Here is a 19,470-nt window from a genome sequence, read left to right as displayed (position 1 = left end):
AAGAAGATGGGATGAAGGAGAAAGAGGGTTGAACCACCTAGCTACAAGGACTAGAATAAGAAGACAAAGATTTGGGAAATTCTAGAATAAGGGAATTTCACAGATTTTATGGAGAAACTTAAAGGTAGCAACCCTTCTATTTCCTATCAAATTATTAAGACCTAAAAGGATGGGAGTATTTTGGTGGGTTATCAAAGAATGTAGGTTACAAAGAACAACATTGTGGAAGCTACAAGCCTTGATACAGAGGAAATCAATTTTTATAGGGATAGAAAGCTTTCTAATTGGGCACTGGAAGAATTCATGGATACAACTAAAGAGCGTAACAAGTTATTTAAAATTGGTAATCCCTATTTTAGCCCACATACCATATCTCATCCTTGGAGGTTTGTCATGTTTTTAGTAATTGAATACTTAACATTAGATGACCTATTTACTAAGATATTTAGGTACTATTTTATGCTGGTAAACCATTTTAGGCATAGGGTTAGGCTTAATCTTCCCTTCTACCTCAGGTGATTGTTGGGTAATAATGATAATTGGGTAATACAATTTTAGCTATTCAGAATGATCCTGAGGGTGATCATGCTTGTCACAAGGGTTTAATGGTTCTTGTTATCAACCTCCTCAAATTCAAAAAAAATGGAAAGACTCTATTATAATAAGAAAACTCTGGAGTGTGAAACTGAGGGGAATGAATAGGATGAGAGCTTTGATTGGATATGGAGGAGGTTGTGGAGATAGAGGTTAAGAAGAGAAAAAATATCGATCCTATGAGCTCATTTGGGAACAAAAGGAAGATTAAGGAGGTTGAATCTAAGATGGATATAGAATTTGAACAGGAGTTAGAAGAGGGTAGTGGGAAAAGTAGTATCAATGGTATGGTTGCTAGAAACAATGGGAAGAAAATAAATGGGGTTTCAAATGTACCTTCTAATGATGAACCTCTAATTAAGAGGATGGAGTGAAAAGGGAAGAATGTGATTTCTCAAGGGAAGGCTAATGTTATAGGGCCTAAGGAGATTGATTATGAAAGAGATAATTTGGGTGGGGATGAGGATTACCTAACTCATAACAAGCAAAATGAAGACTAGGGGTTTTTGAAAGGGATCTTTGGTAATCTAGGGCTTATGAGGGACATTAGTAGTTTAAAGTAGTAGATACAAGACATTTTGAGAGAGTTTGATTAGCTCAGCAAAACTACTAGAGGAGAGAGAACTGTGGGACAACATATTGATAGACTTTATGAGGTGATTGGTAATATTGAAGGGGTTAAGAATCTTATGAAATGTCTTCCACCCATAGAAGCCAAGAACATAGCTTTGGATCAGCTAAATAAAGATTTCTAGAAAAGATTGGATGGTCTAGATAACAGAGTGGTTAATATGGAGAAGATAGTTAAGAAATTGGCTAATCAAAATTATTCTATTTTGAAGATTGTGGTAGAAAAAATTAATACTCTTCAGAATAAATTTTAATAGGGGAAAGGTCAAGGCTCCAAGGATGTGAAAGGTGACCATGGACCTAGCAAGCGTACTAGGGCTAATTCAAAAAATATTGAGGTTGTTGAAGCCAAAGAAATAGATGATCTGAAGGCCTCTTTAGATAACATGAACATCCTTATAGACTAGGTAGTAGATTTATTGAAGAACTTGTAGATGGTTTTGTATTCTCTTTTTGCTTTCTTTTCCTACTAGTTGTTTTATGGCTACATATATTAGCTAGTTTTGTTCTTAGTTGTTGATGCATAGTTCTTCTGGGTTTTTCAGCTTTTGTTATTTTGTTCCCATGTAAAAGGTTTTGAGTCCTTTAAAACCTTTTTTACTTAATCAAAATAATATACATATTATCCCCTAACTCTCTACTAAATTCATTTATTTTCACCATAAATAGTATCTTTTGACTATTGAACCACTCTATTACCTAGAAATAGATTTTGCAAGTGAGAAAAGATACAACCATTGACCTACCTTAGCTTGATAAAATGGAGTCTATTCATTTATTTTGCATCAAGTAAGTAATATCTATTGATTTCTTTTATGTATATGTAGAGTCTATGCATTTCTCTATCAACCATTCCTTCATAATTAGAAATCCCTAAAGATTTCTAATAGTGAAGGGCTAGGTCAAACAAATGATATCTTAATCCATTCTTCAAATAACTACTTTTGCATCTTTCTAAAAAAACCTTTATTATAGAAGTTTATCAAGCATTCCTTTGTGTGAGATTGTTTGCAATGATCATCCCTTTAGATTGGACTTATATTATAAGCCTATTATAACTCTTAAAGGATTTCCTCCTCAATAAGCTATTATTATTCTTAAGTTTTTTCCTCTAAATGATAAGCCTCTTGTAGTTCTTAAGGGAAAAAATTGATTACACTTTGGTTGCTCATACCTATCAAACATAGAATAATCATCAACCTACTATTCAGATTGCTCCCACACCTATATCCCCTTCTCAATCTATACTTATTGAAGAATCTCATTTACCTAGCTCCTAATTGGAGAGGATTATGATCTAGTTGAGAAATTTTGCACTACTCGTGCTAGGCTATCCTTGTGGGAACTTCTTCAAACATCTCCTACTTATCAAAAGGCTTCACAAAAGGCTTTTTCTACTCTTTCTATACCACCACCTAATAAGGAAAATAATAATTCCTTGTTGTAGTTTATGTATGTTGTATCCACTCCTCCTCTATTTATTTTTATTGAAGATTATCTACCTCCTAAGGAGATTTAAAACCAATATGATGCTCTTATGGTTGTGGTTCTCATCAATGGGAACTTCATTAAGAGAAATTTAATTGACAATGAATTTGGGTTGAATGTGTGTAGCTTAGAAATGTTAAAAGCTATCAATGATGATATGTCCACCATCAAGCCTGGTAATATTCCATTTGTGCCTTTGATAATATTGTTAAGAAGACTTTGGAAATTATAAATTTACCTATAAAAGTTGGTCTGGTAATCTTGAATACTCTGATAAGGAAAATAATCTTGTATGCATGTTATTCCTTTCACTCTCCATCACAAAGTTAAATTAATTGTAAACAATGTGGCATATACCCTCCATGTAGATAATAAGCCTAATAATTATCTAAATGTCCAATCCATTTAGGTTTCAAAACCTAAGGAGGAAAAATAAGAAACTAAAACTAGAAATGATAATCCCTCAAGTGAATAACCTTCCTCTTCCACTTTATCTAAAGATGATTGGGGTACCTTGGAATTCAATCCTATATAAATTGGGGAACTATGTTTTTGAAATTTCTTTGATGAAACTATAGGAGAAATCTAAAGCTGAAAATTTTATTTTAACCCCTCTTTTAGGAAAGTTGAATAAAAACTTTAATTTTACCACTTAATCTAATGAGACCATTAAAACTATTAAGCATTAATTGTTATGACATAGTGGCCTATGAAGCTCTAATGAATATCTCTTATATGGCTAATTGTTATGGTCCTACTTATCATTTATTTACTAAACATGGTTCAGTGGTAAGGGATGTGGAAAATTTGAACAAGGAATACAAATTCCCATAATGAATTATGGTTGTTGATATACTTATGGTTTTGGATTAAATCCTTATAAGAAACTTTCCTTCTTTTTAAATGTTAATCATATTAGTAGTGGTCCTTTCAAATTAACAAATCCACATCTTATTAAATTTGATTAGAAACCATATTTGGATATCTTTTCCTCTGATGATGCTTTAGAACAATTCTTGGGGACATATGATGACTTACCTACTTCTCACCATAATAAGAGAAAACCTTATTTTTTGGATACTAATGGATAACTTGGAGAGGAAGCTAGATCTAAACCATATTTCAATCCTCTACCACCTATAGAAGACTCATAGAAAAGAAATATCTTGATCACAAATAAAATAGACAAGGAAGTTCAACCTAATGATCTTGAAAGGGTTATTAAGATTGAATTTTTTTTGGATAAAGATGAACATAAGAAACTCACTAAGCTTCTTCTTGAATTCTCTAATGTCATTTCTTGGATGACTCAAACATGAATAAAATTGATCCTAAGATTGTTTCTCATGACATTCTCTACACATTGAATGTTAAAATAGTTGAGAAAAGGATTCACAAAATGAATGCCAATATTTCTCTTCTTATCAAGGCAGAAATAGAGAAACTCTTGGATCTCAGATTTATATGTCTTATAGATTCTTCTCCTTGGATATATAATATTTTGGTTGTGTCTAAGGGATACAATAAGATAAGGATGGGTATTGGTTTTTCATGACTTGAATAAGACTTCCTTGAAGGATGACTCTCCCCTTACTAATATTGATATGATAGTAGATTCCATAGCAGGGTACACATTATTATCTTTCATAGATAGATTTTTAAGATATAATCAGATTTTCATTCCCTCTTATGATCAATACAATATATTGTTCATTACTCCATGGGGAACCTTTTTATGGGTGGGTATTCCTTTTGGTTTAGGAATATGGATTCTACTTATCAAAGACCTATGAAATTAATATATTATGACTACATTCATAGAATTCTTGAAGATTATGTAGATGATATTATGGATAAATCTATAAAAAAAAGTGAACATCTTACTACTCTTAGAAAAATATTTTAACGGATATGGAAATATTTTAATGGATATGTAAATATAAGATGCACTCGAATATGTGAAAGTGTGCTGGAGCACCTAGGGGTAAAGGTGAAACCCTAATGCATTTTTGGTTTGTAAATGGTATAATAAACCATTGAGGCAATAAGGGGTAGAAATGAATCCCCAAGGTGGGTTTGGGAGGATTTGATAGGTAGGATTTGGAATGTGAGTCAAGTTTTGTTAATTACATCCTAATAGGAAAATATTATTTACAATTGCTCAATAAGAAAAATTATGGGAAAATGGCCTAAAAGGGGGAAATATGTGTTAAAAAATAGTCCTTAGGTATTTTAAGTTCATCTTAGAATGTTTGGAAACAAACAAGTCACCTGTGAAGGCTCAATAGCAAAATTGTAAAAGTTTTCAAAAAGTTGCTCATTGCAAAATTGCAAAATTGCAAAATTGCATAGCAACATTTTGTACAATTTTTGAAAAAAAGAAACATGGGTAGTTATGAGTTGGAGCAAAGGATAAGTTTTTTAGAGGAGTCTATAAGAACACCTTCCAACTCATTTTTAGGGGTTAGGGACACCATTGTATAGCCAACATATGCAAGAAGGATAGTTCTAATTGATAGAAAACAAGATTTAAAGGATTGAATAAGATTTTGGATTGAATAGCTTACTATTTTTTTAATGGAGTAGTGTCTATGTATCATGTGTTAGATTTCTACATAGGTTTTTTGATTTAGAACATTCATTTTTCAAGGTTTAGAAAATTGATTAGGTTTCATGTTTCTGTTGTTTAGTTTTGAATCTCCAGCACTAAAATGGCTATGGTTTAAACTTCCTTTGTTAAAACACCATGGATGTTGGATATAAAGAAATAGCCCCTGTAAATAATGTATATAGTTTTTTTGGGGTTTCTTCAAGTCAAGTAGTTAATTTTTCAAGTGAGCCCTAGGTAAACAGTGAAGGCTTGGCAAGGTACAATGAAAGCTCGATTCGAGGTTTTGGTGAGCATAGTGGATTGGCATTGCCAAACTTGTTTAGGAAATGAAGGTGTAAGATATTAAGGGTTAATAACTCAAAGGAGGAGGTTGAAATTGGATTCTAAAACCATTTATGAAAGATTCATTTCCATTACTTTTGAAACCCTTGAAATAAGGATTTTCTAGAGCCATACTATATAGTCACCTCAAAGACTTAAGACCTAGAAAATCTTCAAGCTTAGGTAATTAGGAAGAAAATTCCTAAATTATCCAAGTGGCCTTGTTAATATTTTTTTGGAGTTATAGCTTTTTCCTTGTTTGTAAGAGGGCTAATAGGGGTTCTTAGGGCTATAAGCGAAAATAGATCAATTTGAAGTTGTGGGTGTGTGGAACACAAAAGAATGATGTAGAATAGTATGAAATGTTTCAAGAACCTCGTAATGATGGTTAAAACTTGATTTTTCCTTTTTAGGTACACTTTGTGGAATCTTGGAACACTAGGTCAAATAGTGCATAGTTGGTGAACTAAAGGTAGAGGATGGAAACTTGAATTGTTGGGTGAATTTCTTGGTGATAGGGGATTGTAAAGGAGTCCTCTATGTTGGGGTTTTTAATGGTAACCCAAAGTACATTAGGAGTAGCCTTGGTAGAGGAAAAAAGATCTTAGGTGAACAAGCTCCCCATCCAAGTGGTATCAGAGCCATAAGATTGTGGCCTCTGGTGGCATGTTGTATTCCACTAAGTCAAGTGGATCTTCAAAGATGGTTACCAATGCAAAGTTGGAAAAGGAGGTAGATGATAAAAATAAGCTCATAGAAGAGAAGACTAGGCTTCTTGAGGAGGCCATAAAGGAGATGAAAGAATATGTTAAAGGAGATGGAAGATGTACCCCAAGCTAAGGAAGATGAAGACTTCAACAAGGGTAAAGAGAAGGTGACTTTGGAGAATGAGATACCTAAGCTAGATCCTCCACTTGGGGAATAAGAACCATTCTTCAAAACCCTCAAAGAATTTGGAGGAAAGAGAATAGAAAATGTCTCATTATTCCATGGAAATATGGATGCAGAGGTGGTCCTAGAATACATAAAAAGTATCAAAAACTACTTTGAATGTGAGGGGACAATAGAGGCCCAAAAACATGAGATTTGAAAAATAAAAATTGAAAGGTCAAGCTCAACATGGTAGAATTTTGTGCAAGAGGAAAGAGAGAGTGAAAGAAAGAAACCTATAGCTAATTAGAAGGCTATAGTGGCAAAGATAAAAGAAACCTATTTACTAGAAGACTATGAGATTCAAATTCACAAGCAAATGTAGAATCTCAAGTAGAAGGATCTTGATGTGGCTACCTATATTGAGGAGTTTCAAAATTGGGCTCTAAGGTCAGGGGTGTAGGAGGTAGAGAGGATCAAGGTGGCAAGGTATCTAAATGGCCTTAAGTGATCTATTCAAGATGAGTTAAGTTTATTTAATCTCACCACACTATAGAGCTATTTTCAAAAGACTAGGAAGGTGGAAGATAAGCTAAGGAAGAAAGGGTACTTGAGCTCCAAGAATAGAGGTAGAGGTAAGGACTTCAAAGGTGGCTCAAGAGGAGGCTCTAGTGAAAAGACTAATGGTAGAAAGACTATGGGGATTCCAAATGGAACGAATAGGATAGTGAGAATAGTCAAAGGGGAGGCTGTAGTAGAGGAAGAGGATCAAAAAATGGTGGTATAGGTAGCTATGGAAATAGTAACAGAGGCTCACAATTTAGCAATATGAAGTGTTATAATTGTGGAAAGTTGGGGCATCCTGCCTAAAAATGTCTAGAGAAGGCATGAATCATTATCCTATAGAGAGAAGAAAATCACATACATCCAAGAATAAGATAATTAGAAGGTAGGTGAATTGGATCTTGACATAGAGAAGGGTGAAAACCTCATGTTGAGGAGAGTCTTGGTTAAGGAACCACTAAAGGAGGAACCTAAGCAAAGAAGAGCACTATTTAGAACTACTTACAAGATACTAGGTAAGGTATGCAAAGTGATTATTGACTCAAGGTCTACTAAAAATGTAATGTTAGAAGTAGTAGAAAAACTTGGAGTAATAAAGATACCATATATGTGTGTCCTTATAGTGACTTGGTTGAACAAAGGGAAGAATATCCTAGTGAAGCCCAAGGAGAAGAAGGAAACTACACAAACACCTATACTTGCAAAGGTACAAAACCTATTGGATTAGTTCAAGGATATAATTTGTGATGGAGAACCCCAAAAGTTACCTCTAAAGAGAGCTATAAGTAATTACTACCAAGAAAAGTTACATACAAGATGACTCCAGAGTAAAACAAGGAGATTGCAAGGCAAGTCCAAGATTTGATTGATTAGGGGTTCATTAGGAAGAGCATCAATCCATGTGTCATACTAGTTGTCCTAGCACCTAAAAAAGGTGGTACAAGGAGAATATGCACTAATTTTGGAGCAATAAATAGAATCACAATTAGGTGTAGATTTCTTGTTCCTAGGATAGAGGATCTAATGGACTATCTAGGTAGGGCTAGGGTAATTTTCCAAAATTTAACTCAAAAGTGGATATTATCAAATTAGGATGAAAGAGGGAGATGACTAGGAGTCTTCATTTAAGACTACTAAGGGTCTCTATGAGTGGTTGGTAATGCCATTTGGTCTTACCTATGCACCAAGTAACTTCATGAGAATCATGAATGAGGTTTAGAAAGAATACGTAGGAGTATTTTTTGTTATATACCTAGATGATATCCTCATCTTTAGAAAGACAAAGGAGGAGCATATGAAACACCTAGAGTTGGTGTTGAGAAAGCTTCAAGAGGAAAATTTGATAGTGAAACTTAAAAAGAGTGAGTTCATTAAGGATGAGCTAGTTTATTTAGGGTTTGTAGTATCCTAAGGGAATTTGAAGATGAACAAGGACAAGGTGTAGACAATCTTGTGTTGGTCTACTCTTAGATCTACTATAGATGTTAGAAGCTAGCCTAGCATAGTTCTATATGAAATTTGTGAGGAGATTTAGTGATACTTGTGTACCCATGAGTGACACCATTAAAGGAGGCATGAAGAAAAAGTTCACATGGACCAAGGTAGTAGATGCAAGTTTTGATAGGTTGAAGAAACAAGTAGCAACATAACCAATATTGGTTTTGCCTAGCTTTGAGAAACCCTTTGTAGTGGAGAATGATGCTACTAACATACTATTTGGGGTAGTTTAAAGCCAAGAGGTTAGGCCAGTAGAATTTTTTAGTGAGAGGCTTCATGAAGCCAAGAAAAAATATTCAACACATGATCTAGAGCTCTATGCACTTTTCCAAGCCCTCAAGAAGTGGAGGCATTACCTATTGCCTAAGGAGTTTTTTGTCTTTTGAGATAACCAATTCCTAAGCTTTATTAACTCATAGGATAAGCTACGTTTGAGGTGCATTAAATAGATGGAGTTCTTACATTCCTAAACTTTCACCATCAAGCATAAAAAGGGGACAAACAACAAGGTGGTAGATGCTTTGAGAAGGAGGTTGTTGATAGTATAAGAGTTCAAGTTATAGAGCATAGGATTGGATGGATTCAAAGACCTATACGAGTATGACACTAACATTTCTAAGGCCTACAAGGTATGTACTAACTTTGAAAATTATTTTTATAGTGACTTTGTTGAATACTCCTTGCAAATTGGATTATTTTTCAAGGTTCAACCATTGTGCATCTCAAGGGGATCTATGAGGTAAAATCTCATACAAGAGAAGCACAATGAGGGCATGAGTGGGTACTTTGTTCTTAACAAGACTTTAGACCTTCTGGAGAGGTTCTATTACTAGCCCAAGATACAAAGATATGTAAGGAGGTATGTGGAGTAGTGTGGAATATCTTAGAAGGCAAAGGGAACTTCATCAAATGCAAGACTTTACAAAAACGTCTATCCATTCCTAATAGGCCTTGGGAATACATCAGCATGTATTTCATAGTGGGATACCAAGGACTAGGACATGGTTAGATAGTGTGTTTAATGGTGGTAGATAGGTTTAGTAGGATGAGCCATTTCATCCCATGCAAGAAAATACATGATGCTAGCAATATTGTCAATATATTCTTCAAGGAGGTGGTTAGGATACATGGATGGCCAATCAACATAGTTGTTAACAAAGATGTCAAGTTTATGGGGCACTTTTGGAACACCCTATGGAAGAGACTTGGGAAAAACTTATCTCATAGTTTTTCCTACCATCTCCAAATAGATGGATAGACAAAGGTTATCAATAGGGTCCTAGGAAACCTATTAAGGTGCCTTACTAAGGAGTATGGGCAAAATTGGGAACAATTCATTTATCAAGCTGAATTTTCCTATAATGATAGTAAGAATAGAACAATAGGGCTAAGCCCTTTCCAAATAGTGTATGGGTCTCAACAAAGGGGCATCATGGATCTAAGAGACTTACCAGGCCATGCAAACATCAGTGGGTATGTTGATGACTTTGTCTAGTCCATGAATGAAGTGCATGAACAGGTTAAGCAGACCTTGATGGAAGCAAATAAGAACTTGAAAGAGAAGAAGGATGAGGGAAGAAGAGATTTTTTGTTTCAAGTGGGAGGCTTGATGATGATTTATTTAAACAAATCTAAGTTGCAAAAAGGAACACCAAGTAACTTGCAAATGAAGAGAATTGGGCCATGCAAGGTACTTGAGAAGTATGGACCCAAGGACATGAATATCCCTCCCATCTTTAATGTCAAATACCTAATACACTATAAGGGTCCTAAGGTGGATGAAGTAGAGTATCAAGAAGAGTTAAGCAAGGATATCTCAAACTTGTAAGCACCTAAAAAGAAGCAACCATAGGTGGAGAGGATTTTGGATTCTAGGGTGAAGAAGAATACAAGAAACAAGGTTTATAAGGAAAATCTTGTGAACTGGCTAGATAAAATTAAAGCCACTTGGATTGCTAAGATTGATTTCAAGAAGCATGGCATCAGCAAGGAATTCCTCTCTCTAGTAGTACCTTAATCTTCTTCTTGTAGGGGGAGAATGGTGTAGGAGCACCTAGGTGTAAAGGTGAAACCCTAATTTATTTTTGGTTTTTAAATGGTATAACCAATAATTATGGAAATAGGGTCTAGGAATGATGTCTCAAGGTAGCTTTAGGAGGATTTATTAAGTATTATTTTGAATGTGAGTAAAGTTTTATCAATTATGCCCTAATAGGAAAAAATTGCTTTGAATTACCCAATAAGGAAAATTATGAAAAGAATTCCTAAAAGGGGGCAAGATATGTTCAAAAATGGTCCTTAGGTGTTTTAAGTTCATCTTAGATGGTTTGGAAACAAACTGTTCAAGTGTGAAGGCTCAATAAGCAAAATTGCAAAAGTTGTCAAAAAGTTGCTCATTGACAACTTCATAATTTTTGCAAAATTGAACAGCAACTTTTTGCATAGTTTTGGAAAAAAGGCAACATGGGTAGTTATGGAGATGAAAAAAGGATAAGGTGGTTAGAGGATTCTATAATAACACCTTCCAACTCATTTTCAGAGGTTGGAGACACCATTGTATAGACATCATATGCACGAAGGATAGTTTTGATTGATAGAAAATGAGATTTGAAGGAATGAATAAGATTTTGGATTGATTAGCTTATTATTTTTAATGGATTAGTGTCTTTGTATCATGTGTTGGATCTATGCATAGTTTTTTTATTTTGATCATTCATTTTACAAGGTTTAGAAAATTGATTAGGTTTTGTGCTCCTATTGTCTAATTTTGAATCTGCAACACTAAAATGGTTATGGCTTGAATTTCCTTGCTCAAAACACCATGGCTCTTGGAAATCAAGAAATAGCCCCTATAAATAATGTATATGGAGATTTTGGGTTTTGTGCAAGTCAAGTAGTTAATTTTTCAAGTGATCCCTAGGCAAGCAGTGAAGGCTTGGCAAGATGTAATGAAAGCTTGAATTGAGGTTTTGGTAAGCACATTGGATTGGCAGATGCCAATATTGTTTAGAAAATGAAGTAGTGGGATGTTAAGTGTTCATAACTTAGAGGAGGAGGTTGGAAGTTTATTTTGAAACCATTGGTTAAAGATTCATTGACATTGCCTTTGAAACACTTGAAATAAGGGTTTTTCAAAGCCAAATTGTATGATCACCTTAGAGACCTAAAACATAGAAAATATTCAAACGTACATCATGAAGACACTAAGTGGCGTTATTAAGAGTTTTTGGGAGTTATATCTTGTTCCTTATTTTTCGGAGGGCTAAGAATAGGGGCTCTTAGGGGTACAAGGGAAAATAGGTCAATTTGAAGTTGTGGGTGTGTGAAACTCAAAAGAATGATGCAAAATGGTAGGTAATGTGTTAAGAACCTCATAATGATGGTTCAAAATTGAATTTTATTTTTAGGTGTACTTGGTGGAATCTTGGCACACTAGTTCAAATAGTGCATAGTTGGTGAACTAAAGGTAGAAGATGAAAACTTGAATTGTTGGGTGAGTTTCTTTGTGAAAGGGGATTGGGAAGGAGTCATCGAGGTTGGGATTTAGAATAGTAACCCTAAGTAGGCTAGGAGTAGCCTTGGTAGAGGAATAAATCTCTAAGGTGAAGAAGCTCCCCATCCCCTAGGATTCATCATCTCTAATAGAAGTATCAAGGTTGATACATAGAAGATTGATGTTATTCTCAATATACCTCCCTTAAATTTCTCATAACTTCATATCTTAAAAGAGAAGATAAAAGCTATTTGTAGATTTGTTTCTTATCTAGTAGATCATACCATTCACTTTACTTACTTTCTTAATAAAGATACCACTTTCTCATGGAATAAAGATTGCAAGGTCTTATTGGCATAATTTAAGATGTGTCTCACTAGTCCTCCCATTCTATAATACCTCAACCAAATAAGTTGTTCATCCTTCACATCTCCACTTCCTCTAAGGTATTAAGCATTATATTGGCTCAATATGGTCAAGATTATAAGGAGTATCCTATATATTACATAAGTCACACATTAATTGACTATAAGACACATTGCACCGTGATTCAAAAATAACGTCTTGATCTAGTTTTTCTTGTCAAAAACTCAAACATTATCTCCTCAATATAGAAGTTAATTTTTATGTGAAGTGTGATCTTTTGAAACATCTCTTTTCAAAAATAGATTTATCAAAACATCTTGCTACGTGATCATGCTTGTAATAGAGTCCAAACTAATTTTTTTTCCTTATACATATATCAAAGGGAAAGGCTTAACTAGCCATTTAGATAAGGATCCCTCTATTGGAAATTTGTTCAGCACTCCCCTCAAGATCTGTGACAAGGATTTAACCACCTCCTATGTACTATAAGTTGAGTAGTCGTATCGAGCATTAATAGATTAGTCTTTTGGTGCAATGCCAACTCCAATCTAATAGGTGGTATTAGAGCTAGGTCACAAGTTCAAATCCTCAGACCCTCATGTAATGTTGAGGGGGAGATTGTTCAAAATTTGTTTAACACTTCTCTCAAGATTTGTGACAAGGGCTTAATTACCTCTTGTGTACTATAAGTTGTGTGGTTGTATCAGGTATCGATTGGTGCAATGACAACCCCACTCTAATACCTCTCTCTCTCTCTCTCTCTCTCTCTCTCTCTCTCTCTCTCTCTCTCTCTCTCTCTCTCTCTCTCTCTCTCTCTCTCTCTCTCTCTCTCTCTCTCTCTCTCTCTCTCTCTCTCTCTCTCTCTCTCTCTCTCTCTCTCTCTCTAAATTAGAACCAATTGAATTCCATATAGAATTTGTCTTTCCTATTGAAGTATATGAAACATGGGAATTATACTTCAACAAAATCTAAATGTCAAACTAGATTTTGTGTTGGTGACATATTGCTATATTATTCTAAGAATCCTATCCCTTCATCATATAAGCTTAATTTTTCTTGCACTAATAATATAGCTAAGTATGAAGCCCTCATCTTAGGATTGGAATAAATCTTGTCTATACAAATAAAACACATTAAAATCTTTGGTTATTTACAATTAGTTGTTCAATAAATAAGTGGTATGTATCAAACTATGCATGGAAAATCAACCAAGTATTGAAATCTTTCTATAAGCTTTCCTGGGAAATTTTCTTCTTTCGATTTTCAAAACTTACCTTGAATAGATAATCAAAATATTTATGTTATGGCTAGTTCTTCATCCCTTATATATGTAGACAAGGGTGTGTTGGACTTTTAGTTTACTATTCAGACCATATCATATATGATGACCTCACACAATACCCCATTAGATGTTATTTATCTCAACATGCATCTTGATGAATGGTATTCACATATCTATCATTACATAAAGGATGGTTCATTTCATGAGTTGACAAGTAGGAATTATAGAAATAGAACCTAAAATCTCACAACTCATTATATTATCCTTGTATATTCCTTTACAAACACTCTTATGACAACCTTCTGTTATGATGCTTTAACAAAAAATTAAATATTGGTGGCTTTACATGAAGCTCATGTGGGATCATGTGGGGAGAATATTTTTGGAACTTCATTTGTTAAAAAACTCCTTCATATGAGATACTATTGAAAAATATGGAAATACGGAAAAAAAAATTCATTTTCTTTTGTCAAAAAGTATTTGCAGTGTCAACATCATGATATTCTCATTCATGCTCTTGTTTATGCATTACATTCAAAAGTTACACCATGACCTTTAGTGTATGGGGATTTTCTATCAATAGTAAGATTTTCCCCGTTCTTCTCAAGGACATAAGTACATCCTTATGGCTACAAAATACTTTACTAAGTTATTTGAAGTTGTCCCTCTTTTCTTGACTACGAAAGATGTTATTCATGATTTGATTCTTCAAAATATTATCACTTAATTCAGTATTTCTATGGCAATTATTTGTGATAAGAGTCTTCAGTTTAAGAATAAGGATAGAATATTTTGGAAAAATATCATATTCATTAATATTTTCTAGATCTTATTTTTCTCAATCTAATGGTCAGGTTGAATCTTTCAATGAGGTTATCGAGTAGATCCTTCAAAAGAGAATTGACTAACATGTTAAGGATTTTCATGCGCACCTAACCTATACTTTGTGGGCTTATAGAACTAGTGTTCAAATTGTGAATAGAATATCTCCTTATAATTTAGTTTATGAGGTAGATGCAATTATGCATTTAGAGTTAGAAATTCCTTCTTTGAAAGTTTATTTCAATGATTTTTTTGATAGGGATACTTTTAGAGAGAAATGTTTACAAGATCTTGAAATGTTGGATTAGAAATGAATAAATTATTTGGAACATAACATCTATTATCATAGAATTGTCAATAAAATTTATAATGGTAAAGTGATTGAGTCTCCCTTTTCAATACATGATTTAAGTTAATAATGAGAATCAGAGGAATATGAATGACATGCCTAGTGAAAATGGGGAAGTTTAGTCCTAAATGGCTACATCCTTATGTTGTTACAAAAGTGCATGTATCTTGTGCTTATAAAATTATTAATAGAAATTTAATACATCTTAAGGAACATATTAATATTACACATTTAAGTCACTATTCATTCTTTATCTTATGTGCTTGAATTTTTCCTTTTAAATATTGTTAGGTGAATATTTATTTCTTATCATAAAAATGCACGTGTCTTCATTTTTATATCATTAATTATGCAATAAGATTAATCATAGAAAGAGATAGCAATCATGAAGTGCCCATTATAGCAATAACATCATAAACTATTTTTGTATATGAAGAAGGAGCTATAGAAACTATGTCATAGAAAGATAGTACATCACATGTGTCATCCATAGGATGGTGGAAATACTACATCTGAGACCAAATTGTGATGACAATTTCTAATGAAATTGGAATTATAACATGAATTTGGATTTGTTTTTATAGTATCCTCAACATTTTTGATATTGTGATAGTCTATCTCACTTATGACAGTGACGGGAGTTTTTTTTTAAATTATGACAACCAAATTTCCAAAAACTCCTCCTATGTCCATGCAAAATGGAAGTGACAGAGATCAGGGAGACTACAATGTCCATTAAATGCATGAATCCAAGCCCAATTTAACCATGTAGAGGAATGAACACATGAAGGGTAGCTCATGGAAACTTTCTTCCAAATTTGAGACACCATCTTCCAACCAGCTTTCTATGTATATGATTTAGGTTTTTCTTTTCATTATTTTTTTAATAAAAATGATTCTTTTGTTGAGTCTTATTTTTGAAATCCACACTAATGCCATGATTATTTGGATTTTCTATGAATTATAGTTTATTCTTTGATTTATTAATTTGGGATTCAACATTGAATATACATTTTGTCTCTTGTCATGCCCTTCCATGATCTATGTCTCTACAGATATGTTTTCCATTTCAATCTTCATATGCACACAATTTCTTTTTACTCACATTTCCATTTCAATCCATATGATAATTTATGATTTAGGAGTGAATATATATTTTATCTCTTGTTGTGCCTTTTTGATATATGTCTCCATTGTGATTTTTTTTTGCAATGATCTTTTCCTATACAAATTCGAATTGCTAAACCTAACTTTCAAGTAGTTTAAAGTTTTTTCTATTTTACTTATAGTTCTCTTACAAAATATACAAGTATTTAATTGAAGAATACTAATTCCTAGTATATCACATCTTTCTTCTTTTACATATGGATATATGCAATGATATCAAACAAGAAAATTGTGTTAAAGTAATCATAAGTGAAGAACAAGGTACCATCTAATGAAGGATGTTTTCAACAAAATAAGACAAGAAATCCACCAAATCCTTGTTGATGAAGGATTAACTTCTATACTAACTTCTTTTCCTAGACCAACCCACCTACAAGAAGATTTGCTTCAAATATAAAATACAACTAAATTCAACCCATTTTGCCATACGTAATATCCACATATCCTATCACAAATAGTGTAAAGATAAAAATAATTTATATTAAAAATTGGATAAATTTTCTAATATTTCAACTTTCCTACTCTACGTGTAAAGATATTTAAGAATGAAAATAAGGAAATTGAGTGAATTAGGAAATTGTTAGATGCACATTAGAAGAAATAGGAATTAGTTCTCAAAATGGATTAATATGGACCTTGGTGAGAAACATTTATGTTTAAAAATTCTATATCAAATTGAGGAGATTTTAACTACAAAGATAAGCCATATAGGAGAGAAACTAAAATACAATGGCCACACTATATGTTTTCCTTAAGATATTTCTATAATTGTATCTTTCTTTCATAAACAAAGAGATGTCTTGGACATACTTATAGTGAAAAAAGAAAATGTTGGCCATCAATAATGAAATTCCTATAGTAGTAGAAGTCATGTGCATGAATCACTAAAATATAAAATCTACAACTACTCATATAAAAATAATTCAGATAAATGACTATGTGTTATCATCTATATCTCTTTATTTGATAAACATTTTGGACTTTCTATATAGACCCACTTCAACTCCTAATACTACTAATAGAACCTCCACACAAACATGAGTAATAGAAGAAGACCCATTAAAAGAAATACCCATACATATAAAAGTACATTATTTTCTACAACTATGGGAAGGACTCCAAAACTATCCATTTCATGCCTTCTCTATCAAATAAACATGATACATTTGAAAATTAAATCAAAACTAAAACAAACCAAAACCAAAATAAAAAATAAAAAAATCAAGGTGTGAAATGAAACCATCCTACTACTCCATCTAGCCACTAATGTGGTTGTATCTAAGCCACTTGTACTACACTATGTATGCAAGACCCTTCCTTTTCCTTTTCCCTTCCTTCCTTTTCTATATGAAGGAATTTATGGGGCTTTCTCTAAGTTTGATAAAGTATTATTTGTATTGTCTACTACATGATCATATAATGAGCATGAATAGATCTATGCATAGTTATTATTTATGATCATACTAATGTTAGCCACTTTATAGTATAGTATGTATAGTTAGTACTACTAACTAACATAGCCTCTTGCTTATCCTACTAGCCACCAATGTGTTTGTATCTGAGTTAATCTACTTGTACTACATTTTGTATACAAGACCTTCCTTTCCCTTTTTCCTATCTTCATTCACCACTAAAAAGGATCACTACAGATACATAGATCACAATGACACAACAAGAGACAAAATGTATACACTCCTAATTCCTAAATGAATATTATCTTATATGAACTATAAATAAAGCATGGTGATAAAGGAGACATAAATTTGATGGTTTCCTTTGAGACTATTAACCCAAATCATAATTACACCATTTTGATTCTATTTTATGATTCTTGTGCAAAAAAATTATAATGTAAAGCTCATTTTGCATTTTTTTTCTATAAGAAAAACCTTTCAACTTTTCTTCCAAGTGTGTTTTCTATTTCTTAGATTAACATGGAATTATTTAAGCTTCAATATTTTTCCATTGAATTTTTCTATTTCAACTCTTCCTTACAAGCATCAAACAAAACAAAAATCCATCTTCAACTAGTTTCTTTACTCTGATGGACTAAAGTAAAAACATTTGAATCCAATTGTTTTGGTAGCTATAACTGTATGGCTATAAACTCTACTTCATGAGACTTGAAATTATAATAAAATTTAAGTTAGAGTGAGAGGGGGAGAGTGATTGAGTGGTCTCTATACTTCCACTAAATTGGAATCCTAATGGATGTCTCGAAACTCTAAAGTTGTGAACTATGTTATTGAAGCAATCCTAACTTGTAGAAGAGGAAAATTTTATTTTATATCATGTATCTCTTGGGGGGGGAAACCAAATTTTTCATGATTCTTTTAAAATTAAAGAAATTCTAAAATAGGTTAATTTAAATAGTAACATCCTCTTTCAAGTGCCCATTATTATTCATCCAATTGCACTGACATTAAGATGCTTGTAATCTCATGAAAGTTAAAGAACATATTGTATGAAGAGTTTGTCATTTATAAAATATTTTCCCATAGGGAAAAATAATGAAATTGATGGATCATACAAGGAATAATCTATTTAAATTGGTTCACATCTCTCTCCTCCTTCCATGGAGGTCATTTTTTCTTGGAATTTTGGGCTCAAATAATAAATAAATTGACCACTACCTTTAAAGGGATTGGTATGGAAGATATTTCATAGATATTAAATGATGTGGTTGTGTCTTTAGATGAATTTTATGCAACAATATATGGGGTCATAGACTATAAAAAGGTTCATTTTTCAAAGTCTAGACTTTAGGCAAAAAAGTGTAGTTTAGTTTAATTGGTTCTCTGAAATCATATGACACTAATTGATGTATTTCTCCCTAACACAATATTTAGTGATTTTGTATAAATTCAAGATTATCTTTCACTTTAACTAATGTATTTCATTGATAAAAATCTTAATAATTCTAATTTACTAAGGAATTATTGCTCTAGGCTCATATGAGAGTGATTGAGTGGACTTGTCCCTAACATCAAGTTTAGTGCTCTTGTGTAAGTCTATGTTTCATGATTTTAAAGATGCTTGGGAGGAGACATGTTCATCAATATTTGTATTCTTTTTATTCCTAAAGGAAAAATGTACCTTCTTAAGCCCATTAATTTCTCCAGCTCATTCCAAGATCCCATAGCTTTGCAGGTAACTATTAAGAGATCATAGTAAATATTTATTTCATTTTAATTTCTTAAATAAGTTTGTAAGGTGTCTATTTTAGTAATTTTTCATTTTATTTTGTCCCCTCTCTTTTCTTTTCTATAATGAGACCACTTCCACTATTCATTATTCATATGTCCTTATTTTAAAGATGAATCTGTAATAATTGTAAATTTGTGAGACAATAATTGCACTAGTGCATCAAAATGTTTGAATTGAGGAAAAAAAAAGTATTGGCAGGTAGTTTATGA

The sequence above is a fragment of the Cupressus sempervirens genome, chromosome 11, assembly GCF_028749045.1.
Source record: "Cupressus sempervirens isolate cs-2001-9-10 chromosome 11, ASM2874904v1, whole genome shotgun sequence".
In the NCBI taxonomy this organism is placed as follows: domain Eukaryota; kingdom Viridiplantae; phylum Streptophyta; class Pinopsida; order Cupressales; family Cupressaceae; genus Cupressus; species Cupressus sempervirens.
This window is presented reverse-complemented; position numbering follows the sequence as displayed.